We start from the raw sequence: 18,927 nt of genomic DNA, 5'->3' as shown, positions 1-18,927 counted from the left end.
ATACCCATAAAACCAAAGTGGAATGGTCAATGGGAAGACAACACAAGTACTGAAGTAATTCTGTTCTCCATCTGTTGTCAACACAACTTTTTAATGAGTAAAACCTGACTGAGCATGGTATTAGGGGGACAGAAACCTTGAATCCTGTCTAGGTCAGGAGCATGCAGGATTGGGAGTGCCGGTACTGGGGAATACATTAGGTGCCGTGCCAGTTAGCCAGGATAAGTTGGTGGCTCTTTGATTCCCAGCTTCATTAAGATGAAATCTTCCGTGTGGAACCACTTCAAACTGAGCCCTGGCTACCACTTGAGACGTGTTGTGGGACTGAGTGGAAGACGTGCAGAGTGGCACTCAGTGAGTGAGGCCAAGATTTCTTCACTCATACCGGGGAAGAACAAACACCCCAGTAGTGGTGTATTACTTTTCTTTTTTGCAGTGCATGGAGCTAATAAACATTCCAATCAGTTATGCATTGTCTTCCTATACGTTAATTAGACTGGGCCAGTAATTCAATCATTCCTGGGAACAAACCTTAATGATTACAAATGTTGGGATTCCTCAACAACTGCTAATAATACCACTCAAGGGCATAATTCAGTTGGATGGCATAATTGGCACTCTGAGAACCGAGGCACTGGGGAGCTGTCTCCCTACGCTGTGACAGAGCTGCCAGTGTTGGCCTTTAGCTGAAGCCTTTTGCCAAGATCCTGTCTGAGCTGTGTAGACCCTGATGGCACTGCTGTCACTACACAGAGTCAGGTACATCATATTTGGAAAAGATGAAATTGTTGGGACTAGCGCACCTTTTTTTCTGAAGAAGAATCCGTGTAAAAACAGAACCAGGAGATAACCGACGTTAAAGCAAGAAAAATAATCTCCCCTCACATCTAGACCCTATGCTTGGCAGTCACAAGGACTCATTTTTGCCAGAGCTAGACTTCAATTATACAATATGATTTTTTTTCAGACTGCACAGCCATGGCAATGGGATTAATTTGAAGTAGACAATGCAGGGGTGTGCTCCAATTCAATAACAGTGAAATGATGTCAGCTTCAGCAGTATCCAATCTGTTGGCATCCTCTTCTAACCTCACCATTTCGTTAAGGTTGCTTGTTCCCCTCAAGAGCAGAGGGGTGACTTTGGACATGGGGAGGTGACAATGAGAGGTAATTGCCAAAATCCACAGCGGAATAGCATGATCTCTCTCTGACACAGATGGGAGGGAAAAGACAAAGAGCCTTATGAATATTTAAATTGCAATTTTCTTCATTTTCTTCAATTGACCCTTTTTTTTTTGCTTGCACAGAAGGAAAACTCTGGGCGTGCATGTGTGTCAAAACTTCGGCATTTGGCTCAAGGCAAAAACCAGATCAAACAGCAGAAGAAGCAAGGATTGTCGTTGTGTAAACAGGATTAGGCCTTCATGCAGCGCGTGAACACTGACAAATATAATAAAGAGTCAGCATTCAGTACTAATGAGCGTGCAACAGATATTGGTTTTAAATGTTATGTACACAATGACGATTAACGGAAGTTTGTTTTTCATTTTTTGGAGCCCTGCAAACGTATAACTCGACTGGTGAGGAGATGAGCTGCTGGGGTGGCCGGGGTGGATTCACACAAACAACAGCAGCTTAACAAGTATACTTCTCAACCCCGGACTGCATTGCCCTCGGTCAAATGAATAACGTGACTTCTAAAACAAGTGGCTATCTCATTTGAAAACACAGTGCAGGTGGGGAAAGTTAGGGGCTGCGCTCAGGAAAAAAATATTAGCTCCGCAAAAAAAGAAACTTCAAAAAGCCTTTTTTTGCCTAAAGTCTTCTATTTTCTTAGGGGATGTAGAGGATAGAATAATGAAGATGACTCGCGGATGCATTGTTGATTCTATACTAAGCCGGTGTTTGCAGCAGCGTGATATATTATATACTGTAAATCAAATAACAAAGTCATGTTTAAAGCCATTAAAAACGAGCTTGTTCAAAATCATCTGTGCAGTTACTAATCATAAATCAGTTAGGCGATAACTACAGCACATGCCCCACAGTGTAAGGGCATAACTAATAATAATGATAATAATAATAATAATAATGTATACTTTAGTAATTACACAGGCCTGAATTACACACACATGCTCATACATGCACTAAATGGATGTCAGAGTGCGGGGGGGTCGAGTAGTTGGGGGTTTGGTGCCTTGCTCAAGAGCGCCTTGGCAGTGCCCAAGAGGTGAACTGGCACCTCTCCAGCTACCAGTCCACCACCATACTTTGGTCCGTATGGGGACTTGAACCAGCGACCCTCTGGTTCCCAACCCTCTCCAGACTGAGCTGCCATCCCATAAAGCAGGGAGATTATCTCAAACTACTGGAAGTGGCAAACACACAGAAAGGTAAAGTGTCCATTATATGATGCATATAGTTAGTTTGGTCTATATAAAGTCTTAACATGTGTAATGTCTTCTGTTCAAGGCAGGATTACGTATGAATTCTTTAAAGAATCTGGGAAAAAAACAACCCAAACCAAGCAAGCACAATAACGTTGACGCCAAATTGTAATGATTTAAAGGAGCAGGAGTAGTAGCGGTCTGCCAAAGAAATCAAATGTGCTATCATGTACTAAAACACATCAACCTGTGTCTTCAATCGCAGCCTGCAGCAATTTGGCAAGTCCCCTGCCAGATAGTTCCTTCGCCTTGGTCCGCGGCGCCTGTTTGACCCAACATGAATCACAAACAGGCCCAGCATGGCCTGGTGTGGGGAGACACACAAGCTCTTTGTCTCAATGTCACTGGTGCCTCGCTGCGTTCCTAACCCGAGGCAATACTGCATGCTTCCACCAAGTAATGACCAAGTCAGGCCATTCGAACCCTTCTGATGTCCTCCCAGCTCAAAAATGGACAAACATTTGACATTTTTTTAGTTTTCACCAACACCAACAGCTTTACAGTACTTTTGGAATTCATGGTCAATAACCCTCATTTATGTAGAATTGTATCTAATATTTGAGTTAAAAAAAAGCAGAAATAATGAATTATGTTGACTAGTAGTTCAGATCCGAGGAACGTCCAGATGAGTTTAATCAGGAATGAAAGTGATTGATTGTATGTGCAAAGAGCGTTGTAAGGAATCCAATCCATTTTTTTTGGTGGTAATTTGGTTAAAAACAAACCCATATTTCAGATGTAGACATTTTTTAAAGTGGTCAAATTCGACCTGAGGACAACAGGACGGTTGATATGCTTTCCCTACGACTCCTCACAACATCTCAGCTTATTCAGATTGGAGATTTGCAAATGTGTTTGAATGTTGGGGAGCTGCAGACAGGGCTTCGCCCCGGGCAGCGTTTGCTGATCGGCAGCCCGAGCAGAATAGTTAAGGAGGGGTTTCATTCACGAAATCCAAGCTCACTCAGGGGAGAGTCCTTGTACCGCCGTGTTAGAAGCATATTGGCACGGCCCTCCAAACCCTGTTCATTTCCTTGTGCATTCTGCTAAATCCCTTCCCCCCCCCCCCCCCCCCCCCCCCCCCCCCCCCCGTGCATTTCTGTGTGTAAGCAATGCATATAAACCAAGAGTCACAGGCATCATATACGCAACTCATAAATGAAACATAGGTTGAAGAAATAAGTTCTATTTGGTTTATATTAACCCCACAATCCACACCCCTCCATATCCCGCCCACTCCCCACTTGCCGGGATAACATGGTATTGTTATTCACCTTAAGACAATTATTTGCCTTCCACAGCTGTTTTGTGGGAGTGTATTGCCAATAATCCTCACAGGCGTAGAGGCGTCCCTGCTCCGTTAATCCTGTGCAGCCTTCCATAATAAAGGACTGGAAATGCCGCAGGTAATGTATTATTCCCTGCCCGTACCCCCCCCCCCCCCCCCCCCACCACAGTGAGATTTGAAACCAAAAACACCATCCCCAAGTATCTGATACCAGTGTCAACAAGCAGTATAAATAATGGCTTCCTTTTTCATCTTCCATCCAAGATATCTGATCATACTGTAAATGCGTTTTTTTTTTTCTTCCCAGTAAGTCTGGATGGATGAAGGTTAAATCCAAACTAAGGTGTCATTATCACAATGGCACTCAGGCATATTCATATTTCCTTTGAAGGGACGCCACTCCAGCGTTTTAGTTCCTACCTTTGTTTTCTCCCTAGATGGTTGTTGGTATTAGTGCACCTTTTCCGTCTCAGCCATCGTCGCGTGAGATTTAGCATTTTAAGATGGCTGTTTTTGATCATGCCAGTAAGCGCGTCATTGAAGCATCTCGGCATCTTTGATGTGTTGCATACGGATGGAGCGCATGCATTTTATCCCCTCGCAGGTTTTTAACAATCTCCCATGCTTTCAACTGCTTCTTCAACATGCCAGTGGATCGTCTGCCAGACGCTGCACCAAGGGAATAGATCTGAGCGTTGATGACGAAAAAAAAAATTCTACCTTTTAATTTGAGGAGGATGGGAAGGAATTAACTGTAAGGTGTGGCGTTGCTTAAAATAAACTTCTACACGCAGCTGCGATTAATGAACATGGGACAAATCGCTTGCATCAGCATAATTCATTATGAGTGAGTCATAACGAGTAGCACTGGAAATGGGGTTAGTGGTTTCTAATGCAGGAATCCTTATTGATCCGGATTGGTGTAGAGGAAAGGAATCGATACAGCTGATCCCTCTCAGTTGATCTTAAGAGAGCGGAGGTGCCAGGTGAAAAATGATACATTAGAGGGATGTGAAGCGGCCTCGTGGAGTGCATTAAGTCATTGTTCAAGGCTTTGCTACTCTCCAGTACAGCTGTGTGTATTTAATCCTTTCACTGCTTACTCAGCCTGAGAGGAGAATATGCTCTGGTCGCTCCAAACCAAGTTTTCCTGATTATTTGTTCCAAACCTTAACGAATGCTTCAATACTGTGCATCCATTCAGTATACATCTTTAGTTTATGAAGAATAATATTATGTAGCCTGGTGTAAATATGTGAACAAGAAACGGAAGTTGCTTTGGACAAAAACACGTGTATTATGATGTAATACTTTCACAAACATATCTACTACAACTACCTTAAAAAATGACAGCTGTCAATGTTTAAAAGATGAAGTAAATGTAAAAAAAAATTCAAGATACATTTTATTTAAAAAAGAGGTAAAAATCCATCTCCAAACAAACTGCCTGCATACTCTCTAACTTACTGAAAGTACAGAAACATTGCCTATTCCATATTTTTTGCAAGTTAGACAGTGTGCGGGAGTTTTCTTTGCTCGTCTCTGTACAGGTAATAATTTAGGAAACATGTAACGGTTTATATGTTCCCTCGCAATGATTTGAAAAAAAAATCTTCAGATAATGTTGACATTAACCTGCTACCCTGCCCCATTTATAGCTATCTGCAGTGTCCCCCTCATTCCCCCTTGTCCTCATTAAAGTCCAAACAAGCAGACATTGTTCATTTCTCAACATTGTCTCCTCATCCCAGAATTCATGTTAATTGGAAGTCCGCACAGCCTTCCTCCATTTCTACTCGGCTTAAAGATGTGATGTTCTTTCTTAAGAAAGCTTGAGGAAGTTTAGTGTTCTTTGAAGGGTTTAAATGATAAATGTGATACAAAGTGGCAACTGTACATCCTTCGTCTGGGCCCAGCAGAGGCTTCACAACACATGCTACTTCCATGAGTTCTCTAGCAATTTAGTTATTTCCTTATTTGTAGTTCCGTTCTTCTCATTAAAAGGTCTACCCCGTTCTCATCTGTTGTTAGTAATGCTCTGTAAGCACTGCAAATTTACTTAGAATAAAGTATATTTAAAAATAATACAGTATTTTACCAGTAAACTTTAAAAAAAGAGAGAGAAATGCAGCCTTCCCCTACACCAAGCAAAAAAAAATCAGGAGTAGCCTACAGTCAAACTGCAAAACTAGTACAACCAAATCGGCCCCTATATATATATATGCAAAGGATCCCCAAATCCAGGTGTGAAAAACTTGTTGCATCATTCCCAAGAAGACTCATGTCTGTACTAGCTCAAAAGGATGCTTCTGCTCTATACCGAGCAAAGGGTCTGAATACCTATGACCATGTGTTATCTCAGTCAAAAAAAGCTTAGAGGAAAATCACGTTAAAAAAATATCGGGGAAAAAAAAAACATAAAAATATATTTTTTTAAAGTCCAACCTTCAAGGCATCAAGCGCCAACTCATGTCTTGATTGGTCAATAGCTTATTTAAATCAGATGATGTTTGATACGATGACGCCGCCATGGGGTCATCACCAGGCATCATCGTATCATAATAAAATATATATATACAGTATATATATATTTATTTAGACGAAGCCTTCTACTGTATCTTCGACAAGACGGCTTCCTGACATTGTTCCCCCAGGTGAACAGATTTGGAACCACGTGAGCCCTCGTTCATCTATCTGCACATCTGGCCCAACGCACACCTTAACACGCTGCAGCATCTGCCCTGGTGTGCAATCACCTCGGAAGGACGTTTCCTGGACATTAATCTCAGATTACTGTCACAAAATGTGGCGGGATGAGCATGGATTACAGTCTCCTCCTGTCACTTTTATTTGGCAGGAACATGGTATGATCACACCTCAGGTATTACCCACTGTCCCGCGTCTCTGTGTGCGGTGCTGAGACACAGTACAGTAGGTGGTTTGAAAAAGATGACTCCTATCACAACGACCGCAGATGATATACATGACAAGTCATTAAAATTAAAAGCGGTAAATATCTCGCTGGATTTCTTCAAATTTGCAGCCTGTGATTTTTTAGGAATATTATCCCATTCACACTGTGATCATTTTAGTTTCATGCATCTTAAATTCCTATAATCTCTCTTAATCTGTTCTTATATTGTAGATTTATTCCAGTTGCATTACAGTTACACTTTGTAGTATTTTGAGCACAAATGACATGATTACCGTATAATTTGGCAACACCAACAGTACAGTAGTTTTGTCTAAGGAGGAAAACATGAAACGGTACGTGGCTGGGAAGTGAAAGAACCCAGCTAATGATGCCTCATTATGTTGCTGATTTTTAACAGAAGAGCAGACAGTATCATTTACCAGCACAAAATCTGACAAAAACAAAGCTAAAGATGAATGGAAATAATGACGCAGGTCCTTAAAAGCGCTCTTAAGAGCCGGCGGCTGGCTCTCTGTTCTCCGCAGATTGGCGCCTTAGAGGGAAGAAGAATAAAGAAGAATGGAAAAACATGTTGAAAGTCTGAAAATTCTTTCACAAATGATGAAGCCAAAACTGACAGATTAAAAATAACAGAAACCGAGCCGAATAAATCATCACCGACCAATTGGATACATTGTGTCTCACAACATTGTTTTCCCCCGCCAAGTCTTACCAAAACACTATGTCTGTATGTCTTGTGATTTATCTTTTCACCTTTTGTATTATGTGCGCTGTCAAGTATATGTGAGACAATGCATTAGACAATATGACATCATTTGGGGGGGGATTCATATAAGCACACCAGCCTTGGCCAGACGGCAAGGGTTTGAGTCACCACTTTAAATGAGGGTTCACCCTGCCTTGACCTGTGAAGATAAAAGTACAGTAGCCCAGCACGCCAACTTTATTCCTCCCTGCTTCTGAATGAAATGCTGCTGTGAAGACCACCATGTTTTAGCACCCAACTCTCCTTGCTCATCCTGAAACCTGATACCTGGTTTGGTTGATCTCGGTTAGTTGTCTTTGGAGACCAATCGAAGCCTCGTGTGAGGCAAGATTTGTACAAGGAAAAAATGAGAGAGCATGGACATGAACTAGTATTGAACATGTGCAGGATGGGAGAGCGGCTACATCACAATCCACTGCCTCCTGCAACTGCCCTCTGTGTTTCTCAGCAGTGTCCAGCAAATGCTTTTTAAGAGCAGGAAATGGCTCTTACCCTGCAATCTTCACTCAAAGTGAGGCCAGTAGTTACCTAATGAACAGCTGAGCAGGTAATAGCCAGTCTTTAGTCAGCAGGTATCGCAAAAGTCAATGTAATTCCTAACACAGACGAAGCATTGTCTGTCTGTCTGTTCCACAGTGAAATGGCACGGTTTCTGGTCGTTCAATCACTTCAGCGCTCGCTGCCTGAATGCACAATGATGCTGTCTACTGTATGCCATTTGAAAAGCTGAATGATTTCAATGACTCATTTCAATCTAGTGTATGACAAAAAGGCACGATTTGAGGCATAATTCCAAGTTTTAAATAACACAAAATTGCAACTGGTTTGGTCATTTTAAACGTAGCGTGAAGTGCTGTGGAATAAAAGGGTGCATTCAAGAGGGTTGTTACAAAGTGAACCAGTTTTTGGTTGTACATCCCTTCCTGTCTCTGCCTCTTTGTCATACAGCTTGCATAAATGTATGCATACATTTCAAAAAGCTTTGGCAAAAAATCTGAGAAACAGTGTACCTGGGCTGAGCAAGGAGTCGCACGCTGGGATTAATTCGTTGGAATCTCAATTTCGTAGCCCAAATAAACGCATGAAAATTGTGCTATATTGTGTTCCACACATTAAGCACTTCAGCGAACACAAACAGCAGGCTAATAGCTACAATTTAGTCTACGCTGTACTTGTGTTATACATTTATTGAGGAAGAAATAGTGAAAAATAGATTGAAAAATGTAAAACAGAAAACAGCACCACAGCTGGATAGGTTTTTGTGTTTTCATTTATGTAATCAATCAGCAGCCACATTTGCATCTGATTAAACCAAAATGCAATCTCCAGGGAAATACTGCTACCGTACATTAGAGCTGGGCAATATATCAATATCGACATATGAGACTAGATATCGTCTTAGAGTTTGGATGTCTTAATATGGCATAAGTGGTCTGATAAGTGAACTTTTCCTGGTTTTAAAAGCTGAATTTCTGTAAAGTGATGTCATTTTCTGATCATACCAGATTGTTGTAACTCTTTTATTATTTGCCTTTACCCACTTAGTCATTATATCCACATTGCTGATGATTATTTATCAAATATCTCATTGTGTAAAGATTTTGTGAAAGCACCAATCGCCAACACTACAATAATGTTGTGGTATCAATATCAAGGTTTTTGAACAATGTGTTTTGTGATATTTGATTTTCTCCATATGGCCCAGCCCTACCATACATACACCCTCTTGATATTAAGCCTCTGAGCTGGCACTAGGGAACCCTCTCTTGAAATATACTGTATATGCTCCCTCCTTAGGAGCTGCCCGGCTGTCAAGGGGAAGGCACTTACTGTATAACTGCACGTAGACATAACATAAACTGCCAAATGTGATTTGAACGGGAAGGAGGCTTCAACACCTATTTGGACAGAAGACAAGTGACTGCTGGTGGACTTATCATTTTTGATTCTTGTATCTGGAGGAAGCTTTGCTTTTGTTTTCTTCCTCCTTCTGCAAGGCCGCTATTTATAGTCTGGGCACTAGTTTTTGTTCTTCCCTTTGGAGCATATTCATCATAGGTTCAGATTCGATACACCCTTCTTTCTCTTTCCTTTGCTATCATTCCCACGTACAGTATTAACTGTACATGAATGTCTCAATTTATGCTTTAGGATTTATAACTAAAGTTTCAAATTGACAGGGAGGCATCACAGTTTAGGTAGACGTTATTTCGTTCTCCACATGTAATGTTATGATCTCAGTATATACACCGAATAAAGGCCAATCACAACAAGCTTACTCTTTAGTTCCCTGCATGTCCAGTCAGTAATATTCTGCATGGCCTCTGGGTTTTATCTGCTCGGCCTGTCAACACCGTGCGGTTTATGGGGGGACGGAGGTACACGGTGAGCATACCCCCGAGGCCGCTGTCTACTCTGCCACTTGAGCTCCCCTTTTTGTCGACTCAGCATGTCGGACAAGCTCCCTGGGTTGCTACACAGCCGCGGCTGACACACCGCGTGGTTAGTATGTATGAGTGCTCGCGCGTGTTACGAGGTCAGCGGTTGCCAGAGGCCGGTCGCTTGAGAGACGGCAAGGTTCCCAGCGGCCACCTGCTGTGCGGCCCCCTGGGCTGTGTGTTGTCACACGTTATCATCGCTAAGAGAGGGGGAGGGAAACCAAAAACAGGGAAACAAAGCAGCAACAAAGAGTCTTTTGTCATCAGCTTGCGCAGAGGGCTGTGTCTTATATTAATCATGTAATAGTTTTAATTTAAAGGGTTAGGTTAATGTATGGCTAATAACCGACATATGGCACTAGGGTGTCTTTAAAAGCACAGTGATTCAAGCAGAACTGAGTTGAGTTGCAATAAAACAAAAAAATAAAATTTAACAAGGCCACTGAATGTGTAATTTACATTGTTAAAACATGGAGAGCTGGCAAAAGGCAGTCAACACTCTGCACTACACTACGTACTGTACACAGCCTTGGTTGTGAAAAGCACCTCTCGTTTCTTAATGAACTACAGTAATGAACTGTGTAAAATTATGCACGCCATTAGAGTTTTGTTGAAAAAGCCATTTGAGTACGAGGCATAATAGCCCCCACTTTTATGGCTAGATTTACAGGCAGTAATCATCTCAGAGTCCCCTCAACAAATCTCATTCTGTGTGATTGGTGTTCAAGAGCGATTATTTTTTTGTTAATACTCCTGTAATTAAATGCATGCTTAGACTCAGAGTGATTACAGTTCCTGACGAGTAATTGCTCTGTGGCGCCGATTACTGCATGAATGATAATCAAATCTGCAGAGGTTTTGTCCACGTGTCTGGAGTGTACAACTCAGTGGCTGTGAGTAACCGCTCGGCCGATGATGGTCCCTTTTGAAAACGGATTGTATTTACTATGGATGCTAATTAGTGTATTTCCATAAATGTAGGCCTTCCTGTGTGTTTCAGTTGAAATGCCCTTTAGTGACAAACCTTCTCAGACCAATTATTGGCCTTTGTGAGAGTGAAACAACACTGAAATTGCACTCCTGCTGTCCACGCTTCTGAGCGATCACGTCTTCGAGCAAAAAATTGCCCGGCTCCTTAATTCTAACACACATATTGCCTTAAATGACACGCGGCCCACATATCTCACTGCATGTATACTTTCTCATTAAAATTCAAGCTAAAGTTGTCTCTTTTCTTTGCATAAGCACTATCAAAACCTTCAAAGATTCAGGCAATCACAAAAGCTGCTATTTTTTTTATTCCTTTTCACTTACCAAACAATACCAAAGTAGGCACACCAATTAGAGCTCTTTATGAAAAGTTGGAAGCAAAACATTTTGAAGAGCTGCCACAGAAACAGCAACCAAATCCCTAAGAGAAGATCTAAATATGAACACAGAGTGAATGTTGATGATTAAACAATGGTCCCGTTGGTAAATCCCCACTCTCAGCTGTCAGTTTGGCTCCGTCACTGCGCCATTTTAAGCAATGGTTTCAGCTCGGTATACAACACCAGGGCCAGGACTAGGGCTGAACTATATTGTGTTTTAGCATCAGTATCGCGATGTGCGATTCTTTGCAAAAACTTTCACCGTTCTCCTTTTACATGATAACTACCATCCGACCCTTCCCCTTGAAGACTGGTAGCCATTTGGGCAACGTGTGTATTTGACGTTAGTCCAACATGGGTTATTGTTATAGGAAGTGAGGCTCTCCATGTGTAGAAAAGTACCGTAGGCAGCAGCTGACACGGTGGTGCCCATGGCATTCAATGTGTAGTCAGTGAAGCTACAGCAGTCAGTGTTTTCATGTTCATAAATCACCTGATTAATGCAACATAATCACAACATCTGCTGGCCATTTCCCTCTGCAGAAAGCTGCTACCAGACAGGCTAAAGCTAATATAGTTAGCCTAAAGAAACAAGCAGTAAGCTGCTACCAGACAGGCTAAAGCTAATATAGTTAGCCTAAAGAAACAAGCAGAAAGCTGCTCCCAGCCAGGCTAGAGCTAATATACTTAGCCCAAAGAAACAAGCAGAAAGCTGATACCCGCCAGGCTAAAGCTAATATACTTAGCCTAAAAAAACAAGCAGAAAGCTGCTACCCGCCAGGCTAAAGCTAATATACTTAGCCTAAAGAAACAAGCAGAAAGCTGCTACCAGCCAGGCTAAAGCTAATATAGTTAGCCTAAAGAAACAAGGGGTCCGTCTGTCCCAACTAACGTTACGGTTCGGAGCTGCGACGCTAGAAACGTAACACTAATCTACTACAGAAGTCTGTGTCTGATCTAACGTCATTTCCACTGATTTAATTGTTCTCTGATACAGAGTTTGTTGCTAGTGCGCGTGACATGCAGGTCTGATCAATTTATCAAATGAGCTGGCCCCGCTAGTCGACCACAACCTGAAATTTAGAGAAAGCAACATGCAGTTACTGTCATTAACGTTAGCCTGGATTGAATATTATTTGAATACAATGATGTCATGCTAGTCAACCAGCGTATTTCTACCTATTTTCCCTTTCCAAAACCACTTAAGAAGAGTAACGTTAGTCACAGGGCCTAGCTTACTTGCTTTGGTGTTTTTTAAGCATTAAAGTTCAACAAAGAATGGTTCACATTAGAAAAGATCCTCTTTTTTGATTTTTTTTCATCTATGTAGATGCACTCCCCTACAACAGTATTCGAGAATGATTTATTATTTCCAAACAGAGGTATTTGTGTCATCTTTTAAAAATTACTTTTTCCTTTGCATATGGCAATATATATCGCAGGGGAAAAAAATATTGCAATATCGTCCAGATTTAGCCAGAACCTTGATTGTTATCCCACCTTTTTATCAGTTCCACAAGGACTCAGCCGGATGTCATGTAAGAGAGTAAAGGGAATGCCACAGATGGATATACACAAGCACATTATTATTAACTATGATGATGTGCTTGTTAGAGGAGCAAATTTGCAAAACATTGTGTTGTGACAGCAAACAGCTCACTTCATTTGCAAGATTATAAAAAGCGGTAATTTGAATGAATTATTTTGTAATTTTGAGAAAAAAATAGTTTGAAAACAAGATTGATACCATTCTCAGATATAACTGTTGTTTTAAGCTTAAGACGTGGACTGTATTTGTATTTTACTAAATGGGTTATCATTTTTCTGTACTCCTGCTGGGTTATGCACAGTAGTGCAAGCTCACTCCAACACTTGCCGCCCTATTTTATTGATTTAAGTTCATGGCACAGGTGCGTTTAGGGAGTTTCCAAATTAACTTTTGCTAGTTTGACATTGGAATAAAGTGTCTGTGCGCCAAGCGCATGACCCTAAAGGGTTGTACTTACTGTAATCATTGGTGTGTTCTGGGCTTAAACATGCAATTAACCAATCAGAGAGTCATCTCTCATTCCCTTCAACATCCAGGCGCGGTTGTACCTTGGCGCATCGATATTATGATGGTGGATTTGCAGCTTAATAGTTGTATTTGTAATCTTTTACATGTGTGTTTGCTGCTGTGCTTCTCTGTGTATGAGTCTAGGCTAATTTTTCTATAATAATGCGCTGTCAAAACAACAATGAAATGTTGTATAATTGACTTTAGACCAGGTTTTTGCTGGTCACTTTCAGTTGCCTCAAGATAGCAATACGCCCCCCAAAAAATTGACAACTGCGTTGGTCTTAAAGTAGCAAAGACACTTGCGTCAGGCTTTGCGCTGTGCCAGGTGCAAGAGAGGGCCCTTAGGGTATATTGACTTCCCATTGCTTAAAGGTCTCTTTTAGCTCCATATTGTCACTAGAAAACTGTTCAGTCTTTGAAGACCTGGCTTTGGTGAAAGGGGCCCATGTTCTTTCCCATCTTCAGGCATCCCCAGGGTCCAGGCCCCTTCTCTTTGACCTGTTTCTCCCTCTATATACAGTATTTTTTCCTTCCATCGTGGCTCACTCAGCTGTATCTGTCTTATTCCAGCTCACAGACCCTCTGGGATGCTCTCATTCCCATCGCTCAGGCTACCCTTGATATTGTTGATACCTCCCCTGCACACAGGTGGGATCCATTTATACCAACGCTCATATAGTAAGAAATTGCATAACCATGTTGACAAATACAGTATAAAAGCAGGAATCCACTATTAAACACTAGACATTCTGCCAACTGCAGGTAATGAAGCCAGCATGTAAAATAAATTCCCCACACAATCCATAAAAATGATTCCATGTAAAGATAAATTGTCCAGCAAAGTATCGCAGTCTGGACATCTAAACAGTCCATTTATTTTCCTGAAAGTCCGGTGGATATTGTCAGCTAACGGGCTGAATATCCACCACAGAACTATTCATATATTAGCCAGGGATTTCCATGCCTATTACTTACTGTATGAGCTCAGTAGAGGACATGTGCTGTGGGTCCAAAACGTGTGGTGAATTCTAAGTGCAGAAAAGTGCCTCTTTGCTTTAATCTGACTCCACACATCAACCTTACGTTTGTGCATGATTGTTGCCAGCTAAATCTCAAGGTAAACGTTCACTTAACAAGGCAAAACCTGGCATGAAACAGCCACCAATGACTGTTACATATCCAAAACCCATTTAGTTCTGAGAATGTAAGAGTAACAGGAAATTGCGCGATATAATATCTGGGGTGTGAGCAGCAGTAGCAGTGCATCATGATTAAACGCTTGCGTGGGTCGGAGCGAATGATCTCTGCATTTGTCACCAGAACAGAGCTTAGCGTCCATCAGAGCTGCCAGCGGAGGTGCGTCTGCCACTGAGTGGGAACAGAACAGGCCAGATTGTGTGGGGAAGGGAGGCCTTGGCACGTGACCAGGTGCATCTGAAGCCTTCTCTGATCCTCCAATGTGCTGTTGAGCTGCTCTATTCCCCCAACACAACGCGAAACACCTGCTTGGACCGATTGTCAGGCTGAAAACGCTGTTTTCGGCGTGGGCCGTCCAAATGGTGAGGCACTCTGCTTTCATCGGCAAGTAGTATTGAGCAAGGGAGAGGGGCGATTGATGCGAGTCTTAGAACGTTTTGAAAAGATGGACACTTAATGTGCTCAATTTGATATGTTGTCAAAGAGACAATGCTTGGAAAAGTGCAGTTAGACAACCCCACAAACAGCACATGATGCAAGCACACCCGTGAATTTTTTCCAACAAGCGTAAATGTACATGCAAGTCATGCAGTTATTTTTAGATTTCCTTTGCTGTCTTCCTGTGAAAATACATGGACATATGTCATTAAAAAGGCACATGCCTAATCGTTGTGTAAATTCAAGTGCACTGTATTAAATATTCGCATCTGCTGTGATGAAATATTTATCTTAATACTATATATGGTAATTTATTGGGCTTTAAATAAAAGGGATGTGGATCATCAAAAGGTTGCACGGTCAACAATGCGAGTTGCCTGTGATGGAATAGAGATGAATCTGACTAATGAGATATTCTGAAGGGAGGTATCTGTCACATGGTGAACTAATGCCCAATTCCCTCTCATCACTCTTGGCAATGAAGATGACTGTGGCACAGCAAAATGACATTCTAATTGAAGGCATATTTCAGAGAAAAACAATGTGCTTTGGGGGCCCATAGGTATTTTTTCCATAGTTCAGCACAGGGGGATATGAATGACTAATACAGTCTTTATTTTGAGCCTATTGGTAAGTCATTAAATGACAGGGCTCTAGTGACAGCCACGATGTGAAGTTGTTGGGGCAGCAGCCAGCTTTCAGAGTGGCCGATCACGGCATTTGGCAGAAACGTAATTGATGGAATAAAAACAAAAGTGACGGGAGTTGTTTCAGCTCAACGGTGAAGGCGTGTTAGACAAAGATGTCTGGAGTGGAAGAGGGGGAGTAGGAGGGGTGGTGACAGATAAATGAGGCCATCGCTAGCTGAGGGAGGAGGAGGGGTGGAGGAAGTTGCTAGCAAGCTCCCCCGCGATCTGTACCTGCCAAGTCCCTACCCTGAACAGCTGCTAGTAACTCTGAGGATGTGTAGCAGCTCACTCCAGCACCACATCCATCTTTTACAGCTTCTAATCCAACTGCTCTGAGATCTGTTCGAGGTGTTTGATGCAGCATTTTTTTTTCTTTTAGCAGGACTGCGTTATTTTAGCTTCACGGCTCCCACCCAATATTCATAGATGTAACACAAAACCTTCCATATTCATGTTGTGTATCTGCTTTGATAAACTAGCATGAATGTCTTTTATCCTTTTCCATTTTTGATTGGCTAACATACATAATTTAAGACTGCAGGACATGCAAGGTGTGAAAGTGATAATACCAAAAAAAAAACATTTGCTTTGTGAACTCACACATCTCATACTCACCCTGCCATTTGCATTGTGATTTCATACCCTGCCATGATAGTGTTCTGACAAACTCCCACCTGTCTTGCCTCACCAGAAATAGTTTGACTATTATTATCGTGTCTGATTTCGGCCTCACACTGCACGGCAATATGCAACACTCCTCACTTGTCGTGCCTCTCGTGCACCACGCCCCATGCCTCCACTCACAGGCTGATGGTCACTTACAACCTGCCGCCTGCCATTCATATCTGCTCACTATGAGTTACACCTGCAGTGGTCTGTAATGTAACAGCCCATTGAAGAGCCGATCACCATACCCTGGATTTGCTATGACGCCCTACTGTTAAAGACATTTTGCTGTTTGGGGAACATGGGTATTCTCTTTTTCATAAACTAAAAAGGGTTTCAATTAAGCAATTGTGGCAGGCCTCCCAGCGGTTTGCGTGTTTAAATGAGATGCCTCTGTGGGGGAGATGATGGAAGAGTTCTCTTAAATAGTGGCCGGAGAATAGCAAGCGAGAGATGATGAAATACATTTTCATATTAACAGTATATTTTGGAGCTGTTACAGTGTTTTTGCCACACTGTGGACCAACGTGCTTGTATGCTTCCATTTAAAGTGCCAAACAATGGCAAATGTGTTGCATTCTTTGTTGAGCTGCTTATATTTTTGAAAACCCTGAGAGTAAAAAGGTTGATTGCTAATAAGTCCAAATATTGTAATGGTATTCTTGGAAGTAAGCCTCCACTGGGTGCTCTAATTTGAACAGAAGCCTACTCTTTCGTAAATTATATTGAAAACGCCATATCGAGATACAACGCTAGCTGATTAAATCAACACTGCCATGACTGAAACGCAGACAGGAAGACAAAATAAATTGTTAATGAAAATTAAAATTATAGTGGCGCCTTTTAGGAAAGAATTCACACCATCTCCAGGTCACCCTTCCGACTGTGATTGCAGCAGCGTTTGGGCCTGAACATAGAGCGCTGATAAGCCCTTTGTTGTGTCTGAGTAGGAGACAATGGTTTTTGCCGTGACGTCAATATCTTGAAGGGGAAGAAAAATATCAGTTTGGATGAATTCCTGTATCCCTCCCCTCTGGAGATGCGTTTTAAGATTTTGAAGGAGATTTTGTCATTGGATGAAGACCAGAAGGAAGGGTCACAGGCTCTGAGTGAGCCATTGTGCTCTCAACACTGAAAGAGATGCATTAGTTGAGCGAAGAAATTGCTCTTAAAAATAAAATGTGGCTTTCTGTAAACAAGTTGACCCTCATAACAGGAAAGACATGGTAAGAAATGGATCGCATTTTGCTGATTCTTTTTCTCTTCCTCAACATAGAGTCCATGGCTTTGCAAGCATGGTGTCTGCTAGCAGGGCAACAGATACCATTTAAAATACAGAAGTAGGTAGATCATCTTATTTGGTTGTGTGGTCTGTGGTCACTCTGAAAGAGAAACAGCCTGGTCCCTGGTATGGCCTGCCTCAACTTCACAGTTTAGAATATTAAAACAAATTACAGGTCAGAATCTTCATTAAAAAGATAACCAGTGTTTTATACCACAATAACAAAGAGGCACTTTATCTACCTAATTTATCCAGTGAAATTAAAAATACCAATGAAAATAATCCAAATATCAAAAGTGAGAACTACCTGGGTGTTTTTTTGTGTCTGGGTACTAAAAAAAATGTGTCAAACTCAACTGGTAATTACTGATCATTAGCTGACAAAAAGTAGAATAAGGCCACAGGAGTCTCAACAAAGGACCACTCACAAACAGGACAGCTGAGTGAACGGGTGGACTATGGAGGACTGGGGATTTATCGGGGTAAAATATACTTTATCCATGAATAGAAGTTCTTGCAGAACATGTCACCTGCCAGAAAGTAATGCCTGTTTTGTAACACATTGTCGTCATACAGAAGCTAATGGATGATCTGTAGAAACTTAATAAGGGTTGGTTTAAGGATTTAAACCAACCTATTTGGGCCTACCAACCTTACCTATTTAAGAGCATCACTGTAGTGTACAATAGGTACTGGCAGCTTACAGACACGCTTGAGCAGAGTCCTAGATGACAGTCCTTTGTTCATGGCTGTAATGTAACACACCATCAGTGCATCTGCATTAAGATCAGCCACAAACAACCTTATATCTGGATCCCGCCATCGATTTGCATAATTGGAGATTGTGGCCGGGTGCTTATTATTCATTGACATGACACTGCAGAGAGGCAGATGGAGGGATGTACTGAACTGAAGTGTTCCAGTTTCTGTTGGGTATAGGGGTGGCGGGCCCTGAAAAAACCACCCAATGCTACAAGCAAGACTACATCTACGACCTTTTTATTTGTGTATTTTTTGAGTGCTAAATCATCAATTGACATGCAGGCCAATGTCTAAGAAGTAAACATACATTCCTGTGAACAGCTGGAAAACAACAAGCGAAAATGCGCTCAGATTTGCCTTCGCCCAAACAAATTTTAAGCTTTTAAAAAACAGCAGTTTACCAGCCAGCAGGCCTCTAAATAACCCGAAGTACACAGAGCATCTGACCGGGGTGAGGCAGCGCTGACTGACTGACACATCCATCTCCCCTGCTATCTGTCTAACTGTGGAAGGGGAACCATTGCGAGTCCCTCATGCATGAAGACGAGAGCACTGTTTATTAATGGAGGGGAGACAGAGAGAGAGAGAGG

General features: G+C 41.9%; 1 protein-coding gene across 44 annotated transcripts in view; it reads right to left on the bottom strand.

The window, feature by feature from the left end:
* Nucleotides 1-18,927, bottom strand: part of LOC117934721 (receptor-type tyrosine-protein phosphatase delta-like) — a 362,606-nt gene that overhangs the window by 286,036 nt on the left and 57,643 nt on the right. The window lies entirely within an intron of this gene.

This window comes from Etheostoma cragini, chromosome 19 (assembly GCF_013103735.1).
Source record: "Etheostoma cragini isolate CJK2018 chromosome 19, CSU_Ecrag_1.0, whole genome shotgun sequence".
NCBI classification, from domain to species: Eukaryota; Metazoa; Chordata; class Actinopteri; order Perciformes; family Percidae; genus Etheostoma; species Etheostoma cragini.
The sequence above is the reverse complement of the archived record's forward strand: the minus strand, read 5'-3'. Positions and strand labels throughout refer to the sequence as shown.